The 8,457-nt window shown below is 38.3% G+C and overlaps 1 long non-coding RNA gene across 1 annotated transcript; it reads right to left on the bottom strand.

The window, feature by feature from the left end:
* Positions 1-2,480: 2,480 nt before the first annotated feature.
* On the bottom strand, positions 2,481-8,211 carry LOC140499400 (uncharacterized). Its single transcript, XR_011965436.1, has 3 exons — positions 3,537-8,211; positions 2,738-2,837; positions 2,481-2,604 (listed from the first exon to the last, which is right to left on the bottom strand). It is a non-coding gene; the product is annotated as an uncharacterized lncRNA (long non-coding RNA).
* Positions 8,212-8,457: the final 246 nt, after the last annotated feature.

Here is an 8,457-nt window from a genome sequence, read left to right as displayed (position 1 = left end):
GGAATAAAAATAGCAAAGGTAAATAATGAAAAGACCATTTTTAGACAAAATGAACAATTTTATTTGCATAAAATTGAAAAGTTATTGCAAAATAAAATCAATGTAATTAGAAAGGAAAGAGTGGATAGGGAAAAATCTTTGTAGCAAATTTCTCCTGAAGGTCTATTATCCAAAATACATGAAATTGATAAATATATAAGAAAAAGCCATTCCTCAATAAATAAAAGGTCAAGCTATCAACAGCCATTTGGGGAAAATGCTTCAAAACACTAATGAGAGAAACGTAAATAAAATTAACATGAGATTCCACCTTATACCCATCACACTGGCAAATATATACTTTTTAAAAGGAAAATGACAATTGTTGGAGGGTGTATAGGAGGACAGACACATTGATGTACTGTTGATTGAGCTGTAAATTTGTATAGCCATTCTAGAAAGCTATTGGAAACTATTCCTCAAAAAGTCTCTAAATTATATACATATATATACACACACGTACATACATATATATATATACATATACACTCCAAACAAGTGATATTACTATACAAATATGCCCCAAAGAGATAATGACAAAGAGGCAAAGAACTACACAAACAAAGAATTGAAAGTAAAGAGAAGTACTCATCAATTAGGAAATGACTAAAATTATGATATATAAATAGAACAGAATACTATAACACTATAAAAATTATGAAAATTCAAATTCATAGATATCTCAGAAGATTTGTATGAACTGATATAAAGTTAAGTTATCAGAACAAAAAAACAATGTACACTATGGCTACAATATTGCAATAAATAATGTTAAAAAGACTTTAAAGCACACATCGGTGCAATAACCAATCCTGACTTGATAAGGCGAATAATGATGCATGATTCCCATTTCTTGACAGAGGAATGATTGTTTAGATTTGCAGAATGAGGCCCATTTTTCAGACATTATCAATATGGCATAAATGTGTTCTGCTCGGCTATACTGATCTGTTACCACAAAGAGCTTTTATTTGGGAAGGGAGGGGCTTTCGAGATAGATGGGGTGGTATAGTGTTTATGTTGAACAAAAATTAAAAAGAAGTGAAATAAAACAGTACTATAAGAAACATCAGAGAAAACCTCACAAGAGAACATAATGGAATTCAGAAGAGGATATAGAAAAGCAGAGCTATGTTGGTACTCCCACTTTACATTTAAGAGATTTTTTTTTAAATGTATGTAATAGATTCATGGATTCATATGCAATCTTCTTTTTCCAACATTTGCATATAGAAATGTTCATGCGTCTTAGTTTTCTAGTTTTAAAAATCTATTTTTGTGGAATTACCCAGTGCTCTCAATGTTTAGCATCTTCAGATTCTTTTCCTAAAGAATGCACTCGATACATACACACCTGACTTTTCTATAACTTAAAAGCCTATATCCCTTTTCTTAAGCCTGAACCATATTTTTCCACATAATTTCTTTTGTTACTATCTCCTATGGCCACCACTGTACTGAAATCAATGATTATTAAAATAGATATTGACTTGGAGTAGAGAATCCTATTGAATTCTTTTTAGATTTTCTGTAACTTTTCATGTTATACAGCAGATGGCACGTTAAGCTGAAATTACCTTCTTGGTGGTCTTTTTTGCTTATGCTTCTCAGAAGCACTGAGATACAAGATGGCCAAGTGCCCTGTGAAATCTTGGTTCTTGTAGCCTTTTGGTGCAAAATGGAACTAACTCTACTAACTTCTTTTTTTCCATCTTGGAGAAAAATCTCTGAGTCATTTCACTGTAATTTCCTTGTATCCTCTGATTTCATTTAGAGTGAGAATGTCAATATTGATATTATGCTGTGCCTTTAGTATCATGGCTTGTTAGTCATTGGACAAGAATTTCACATTCTTAGTACCAACAGATAATAGATGTTTATAGAAGATTTAAAAAGCCATGCAATTTTTTTCATGCATTCTGTTGCTGTCACTGTAGACACATAAGGGAGTGATAGAGAAGAATTTGGTGTTGCTCTTTCTTTCCTACTTTACCATGGTCAGAGAATTCCCTCTTCTGGGGGATGTACTTCCCTGTATTGGTTATGCTACTCTAAGAAAGCAAGCATAGTCTGTTGCCAGAATTAAACTTGAAGACTTTCCAGCATGGTAAAACTAGCCAGAGCTTATGCTCCATTGGCATAGTCATTAAGAACTCAAGGTCACCTCCATGTCACAATGAGGTTTCAGAGAATGACTTCTGTGCACAATAATATGTGGCAATAAAACTCAGGTTGAATATAATGGATAGAATTTATGCTTTCTTATTAAAGATTTAAAAATTATTTTTATTTTGACCTTAAACATCAAAAGGGAGCATTTACATATATACAACAGAATACAAGTAAAGGATTATAGATGAGACTGTAAATATCCACTTTCATATCACTTATGTTTTAAAGGATGTAATATAGTTTATACATAACTTTCAAAGCTACCTTGCTTGTCTGGGTTTCCTTCAGAGCTTCCCTCTGTGCATTTAAAAATGTTTCCCGGGTCAGGAGGGGCAGGGGTTTGCATCAATACTGTTATATTCTCCATCCCCTATCTCTGCCCATACCATTCCACTAATTAAAAAAAAAAAGAAAGAAAGAGAAGGTGAAGGGAAGTCATGAGACAAACAAACATAGTCAAGCACAGTGAATCCCCATCATGGTCTTGGCCAAAAATGGATGTCTTTCAGCATTTTGAATTCATCACCTTTCTGTCAGGAATTGGGTACCATATTTCATCAGAGGTCCTCTGAAGATGTGACTAGTCATTTTGTTGACCCATAGATTCTGGTTTTCTTCCATTTCCTCTGTAAGATAATTGTTTTTTTCTTGTGAAAATTCCCTCCCTGGTATTTCCATTATCCTCCCTCTTGACTCCATCCTCTTCCCCCCATCTCTATTTGCTTCCCTAATGAATCTGATATATTCTTATCCCAAGATGCGTATGTGTGTGTTGCACTCCCCTTTATCCATATCAGATAAAACAACTTGATCTCACTTCTGGTCCCCTATCCTTTCCTCCATGTTTGTATGGTCTTATATATTGCATTTATGAGAAGTAGAAAGATCCATCTTCCTTTTCTGCTTTTTAACACTAACTTATTCCCTTTTCCCTCCCTTTTCTTTCTCCTCTTAAAGTCCTCCAAACAGAATCAATCCACCTCATGTACCCTGCTTTTCTTGTTTAACTTACTGAATACTGTTTGGAGACATCAAGCAAGCTTCTAAAGGAACAAGTTTCATCTCTCCCTGTTAGAATGGTGGCAAATTATCATCATACTTCTAATTGATCAAATAAATCTGCCTTTCTAGGTTTCTATCAGTTCTTGTGTTTGTATTCAAAGTTCACAGTTCAAAGTTCTTTTCCTCAGAAATGCTTGCTAAAGTTCAAACCTGCAACCTTCTGTTCTTTTGACAGAGTGAGGGAGACTCCAACATAGAGAGAAACACAGACACACACAGTCACGCACAGACCCAAAGCACTAGTTTAACAAAGTAGAACTCACATGGTGTGGTTTTTAGTTATCTTGTCATAGCTTCACCATATTAAATGCCTTCCTCTGGACTTCCTTCAGTTTGTCAGTCTTTCCTAAAATGTGACACCTAGAAATGAATACAGTGCTCTAGAATGTAGTCCATTCAGGACAGGGGGCAAGAGGGAGAAAGCAAAGAGCAGAAACACTTTCCTTTCCTCATTCTGGACATCATATTTCTTTTCATGATGCTTCAGTTTAGAATAAACCATAAAGGAAGTCTTGCAAGGTTCTGGATTGTGATCTGGTCTCTGAATGAGAAAGACAGGGTTCAAACCTTGCCTTGGACATATCCTAGCTGTGGGACCCTGGGCAAGTCACTGTAACTCTCAGTGTCCTGGACAACTCTCTAAGGCTTCAAGTTGCAGAAAAGTGGCTACTCTGCAGTGGTAGAAGACTTTTCCTCTCAGGAATTCCCTATATAAGGGAAATCACGGGACCATATTATATCACCTTCTCCTTTCCCACTAAGCTCATTCTAACTCACAAACTGATCTTTCTATACTACATTCCAGAACCAGAAGTACAGCTTATTAGTCTATTTGTGAAAGAACCTGCTCTTTTCCCATCTCCATACTATACCACCATTTTCTATTTTCTAAATCTTTGGAGGTTGACTCCCAGTAGCTTGGCAATCACATTTGCCAGGGTTTATTTGTTTTTGTTCAGTTTTCAACCCCCTAGGGATATAGTTTGTGTGGACCAGTGGTGTTGGACTCGTTGAGGGAAGCTAGCAATCCTCTTTCTGAAGAATCTGAGTTGGAATTGTCCTTAAAGCTCATGTAGCTCTGCCTAAGCTAATAAACAAATCCCTTTTATAACTCCTCACCTTTTTCAACCAAAGTAGTCATCCAGTCACTAATGGAAGGCTGGATGTCATACTCTTAGCTCCATGGGTACCCTGTTCCCCTTTGGGGCAACTCTGCTTGTTAGTAAGTCAGTCATCATCCTCCCCTCCTCTTCATATTCCACTAATGCTCTCACCATGTCTAGAGAAATCAAAGGAAGCCCCAGCACACTGGATGGATACTCTGTGTCAGACATTTGGGAAGGCCCCAACAGTGAGTTGGGCTGTGTAGGCATAGATAGGTGGTGATCTGCATCATTGCAGGGAACATGTGCCCCATGATTGATTCTCTGAAATTTCTCTATTTTCTTGCCACCGCTCTACATTCCTAGCCATAGCTGTCAGATTGAACAATTTTCTGTTACCTCCCCCACCAGGCCCTTTTGTATACCTGTTCAATTTATACCCATCTTTTAAAGCTTAACTACATGCAACTTCCTTCCAAAAGCCTTCCCTGACTCCCCTCAATCTCTCAAATTGGCAATAACTTCCTCCCTAAGACCTCACAAAAGACTTTATTTCTAATTTACGGCACTTATCATGGAACTCTGTGCCTTATCTCTATTAATGACTCACTGTACTAGACTGGATGATGGTATAAAGAAATTTTGCTTCCCTCTCAGTATTTAGGCTAATGTCGTATACTCAGTAGACTCTTAATAAATGCCTGATTTTGCAGATTTGTCTCCTTGTTAGACTTGGTCCAATACCCTGGTACAAGAATACATATTTTCCAAAGGGTAGAGGAGATTCAGGAAGTACCTGTGCCATATTAGAGTTGAGGGCTCATTGTCTTTCTCATGAAAACACATTGCCAGTAAAGTATTCACTTTTACACAGATTGTCCTGGGATAGCCCAGATGGGACAGCTAGGTGGCACAGTGGATAGAGCACTGGGTAGAACCAGAAAGACTTATTCTTCTGAGTCCAATTCTGACCACAAACATTTACCAGCTGTGTGACCCTGGGCAAATCACTTAACCCTGCTTACCTCAGTTTCTTCATCTGTAAAATGAGCTGGAGAAGGAAAGAGCAAACCATTCTAGTATCATTGCCAAGAAAACCTCAAATGGGGCCACAAAGAGTTGGATGCAACTGAAAAATGACATAACAAGAAGAGAGGCCAGATACTTCACAATGGTCTACAGAGCTGTAATGAAGTCATGCTGCCCCATGCTAAAATGGACCAGGAAATTGAGTTCTAATGCTAAGCCTGGACTAGGGTGATGGTAACAATAACATCTGGCATTTATATAGCATTTTAAGGTTTTCAATGCCCTTTGCATATGCTGTCTCATTTAATCTCACAACAACCCTGAGAGGTAAGTACTACTATTACTCCCATTTTACATATGAGGAAATAGTATAATTATCCCCATTTCATATATGAGGAAACTGAGACTGGGAAAGGCTAAGCAATTTACCCAGGGTTACACAGCTAACAAACGTCTGAGGCAGGATTTGAACTCAGACTAACTGCTCTATCTAACTAACTGTTAGACTAACTCTATCACGACAACCACTATCCTGCTTTACAGTAGTTTGGAAGTCATGTGCAAGGGATATCAGGAAGATAGAAAAAGGCAACTAATTGGATGTGGGAAGAGGCGGGGCACATAGAAAGGGAAGAGTCAAATGAGTTTTCTACCCTGGGTCTTTAAGATCTCAGAGAGAATGTCTGATGCATTTCCCACTCCAAAACCTCCCTCCCCCAAAGGCTTTTTATAAACAGGGAGCTTTATCAGTCTCAAGTACTGTCATTATGTGAGTAAGTTACCCTGTAACAGCCTATGATTAGTGTCCTTCAAATGTTGAACCTTCCCAGGCACCACAAGGTCTTTGATTTTAGCTCAATAATGACAGTGAGACTTGAAGAAAACCGGGTAGTTTGAGAGCAATTATTCCCTCACCAAAGGGGCCCCACAGCTGGCCACTTTCTTGCACGGATGAAAAACCCATTTACAACCTCATTTGTTCTGCCCTGCTCTCTAAGGCAAAGTGTGTCTGATGAGCTAGATGAAGGGCCAGGACAGGCCCTTGAAGGACAACCATAGATGTGGGGATGACATGGTATTCCCACTTACCTTTCTTTAGCTCCTGGACTCACCTGCTTACTTCCCTTATGTAGGTCTCCCTCTCTTCTCTGGAATTAATTTTTCTTCATGGACACAAATGAGAACTATGTACATTCCATCATATTCAGTGCATTTGTCATGTCCAGAGTGGTTTTATTTCCCCTAAGCAACCTGGAGAACTGACAGTTTTAATAACATAGTATGCCATCACGCATTCAGTCAACAAATTCTTATTAAATGCCTCCTATGTGTCCACTGTGCTCTGTGTGTCCCAGAACAGGGAACTGACTTGCCCAAAGTGACATGTAGTCATTGACAGAGCTAAGATTAGAACCCAGGACTTCTAACTCCAGATCCCTTGATCTTTCTACTCAATCACAGCTCCCTACTCTAATAAAAATATACATTTGATACTATTTTATACTCACATGACCCCAGAAATATTTGCAGGATCCCTGAAAAATCTACAGGACCTATAAAAATATAAGTAGCTATGATAGGGAAGGATACCACTGGGACCCATGCTTCCACAGATAAGGCAGTACTACCAAGTGGCTACCCACTCTCATTCACTCCTTGTGTGATTATGACCTGAGACCATGGGGTTCTGGCTAATGACTTCTCTTCCAAATGGAATTACAAAGTCATCAATGACCTCCTAATAACCAAACACTGACCCTTTCTCAGTTCCCATCATCCTTGAACTCCCTGCAGCTTCTTATATTGTGGACTAATTCCTGGATATTCTTTCTTTCCCTGGATTTTGTGACACTAGTCTCTTTGCTGGTCCTTCTCTTATCTATCCACCTTCCCCTGATGACCACTTTTTCCTAATGCTCTAACCCAAGGTTCTGTCCTTAACCATCTTCTCTCCATGTACTTTCTCCATTGGTGAACTGGTGTGCTTCCAAGGTTATGCTTATCACCTCTATGTAGGTGCCTGCAAGATCTGTGACTCTAGCGTCAACCTATCTTTCCTGAGCTCCAGAACCATATTTACATGACCTTTCATTTACCTCAAACCTTCAGAGTGTTCGTTAGACTGGGCATCATATATTTATGAAGCCCACTATCTGAGTTCATGAAAGTGTGTGGCATATAGTCTTAAGCTTGTTCTACAGCATGTATTAAAGGTAACACCTGAGTCAGAGATAAGTAAATCACAAGGGGCTATCTGGTTAGTCAATTTAGTAATCTGTCACAAATTCTCTTTAGAAGTGTGATTGTCAGATGCTGGGCACTCAAGGGCCTAAGGTTTGGGGGTTGGAGTATTTTCTGGCTCAAGGGAGCTAGCCTGATTTAATAATAGAACAAAGCATCTAGGAGACATACAAAAAACCCTAGAGTCATCACTATTTAGAATTTCATACACAGTTGATTCTCGTGAGGTGGAAGGATAAGAGGGGAAAGAAAGAAGCTACATGTGGTGATAGAAGGCCTTGTTTAATTCTTGTCATCGCTAGCTCTGTGCCTTTATCAGTCACTTTCCTTTTCAGCCTCAGTTTCCCCACCTAAAAGTAGGGACTACACCCATTCAAGGACTGTCATAAGAATAAAATGAAATAATTGAGGTAACATACTTTGCAAATGATAAAATACCATGAGGGAAGCAGCCTGGCATAGTCAGAAAGGCCAGGGTTCAAATACTGCCTCAATACATTCTTGGTATGTGAATGGGCCACTCTTAATATTAAGTAACTTTCAAAGAAAAATCACACCAGGAATTTCAGGATAAAATCCCATATTAACCCCCACAAAAAAACCTGTCATATGTGATCAATATAAGGAAAAGCCATCTTTTTATTTCTTTGGTCATGATGACTCATGAAACTACAAATTAAGGGGATATGTGTGACCTGCATCAGTAGAGGAAATACCACATTGATGAAATCACAGATATTTTGAGATTTCCTTTGAAATATAGAAGTATTATTATTATTAGAATTTTCATCCAAAGGATAACTCTCCCACA

Source organism: Notamacropus eugenii, chromosome 1 (genome assembly GCF_028372415.1).
Source record: "Notamacropus eugenii isolate mMacEug1 chromosome 1, mMacEug1.pri_v2, whole genome shotgun sequence".
Taxonomy (NCBI): Eukaryota; Metazoa; Chordata; class Mammalia; order Diprotodontia; family Macropodidae; genus Notamacropus; species Notamacropus eugenii.
This window is presented reverse-complemented; position numbering and strand designations above follow the sequence as displayed.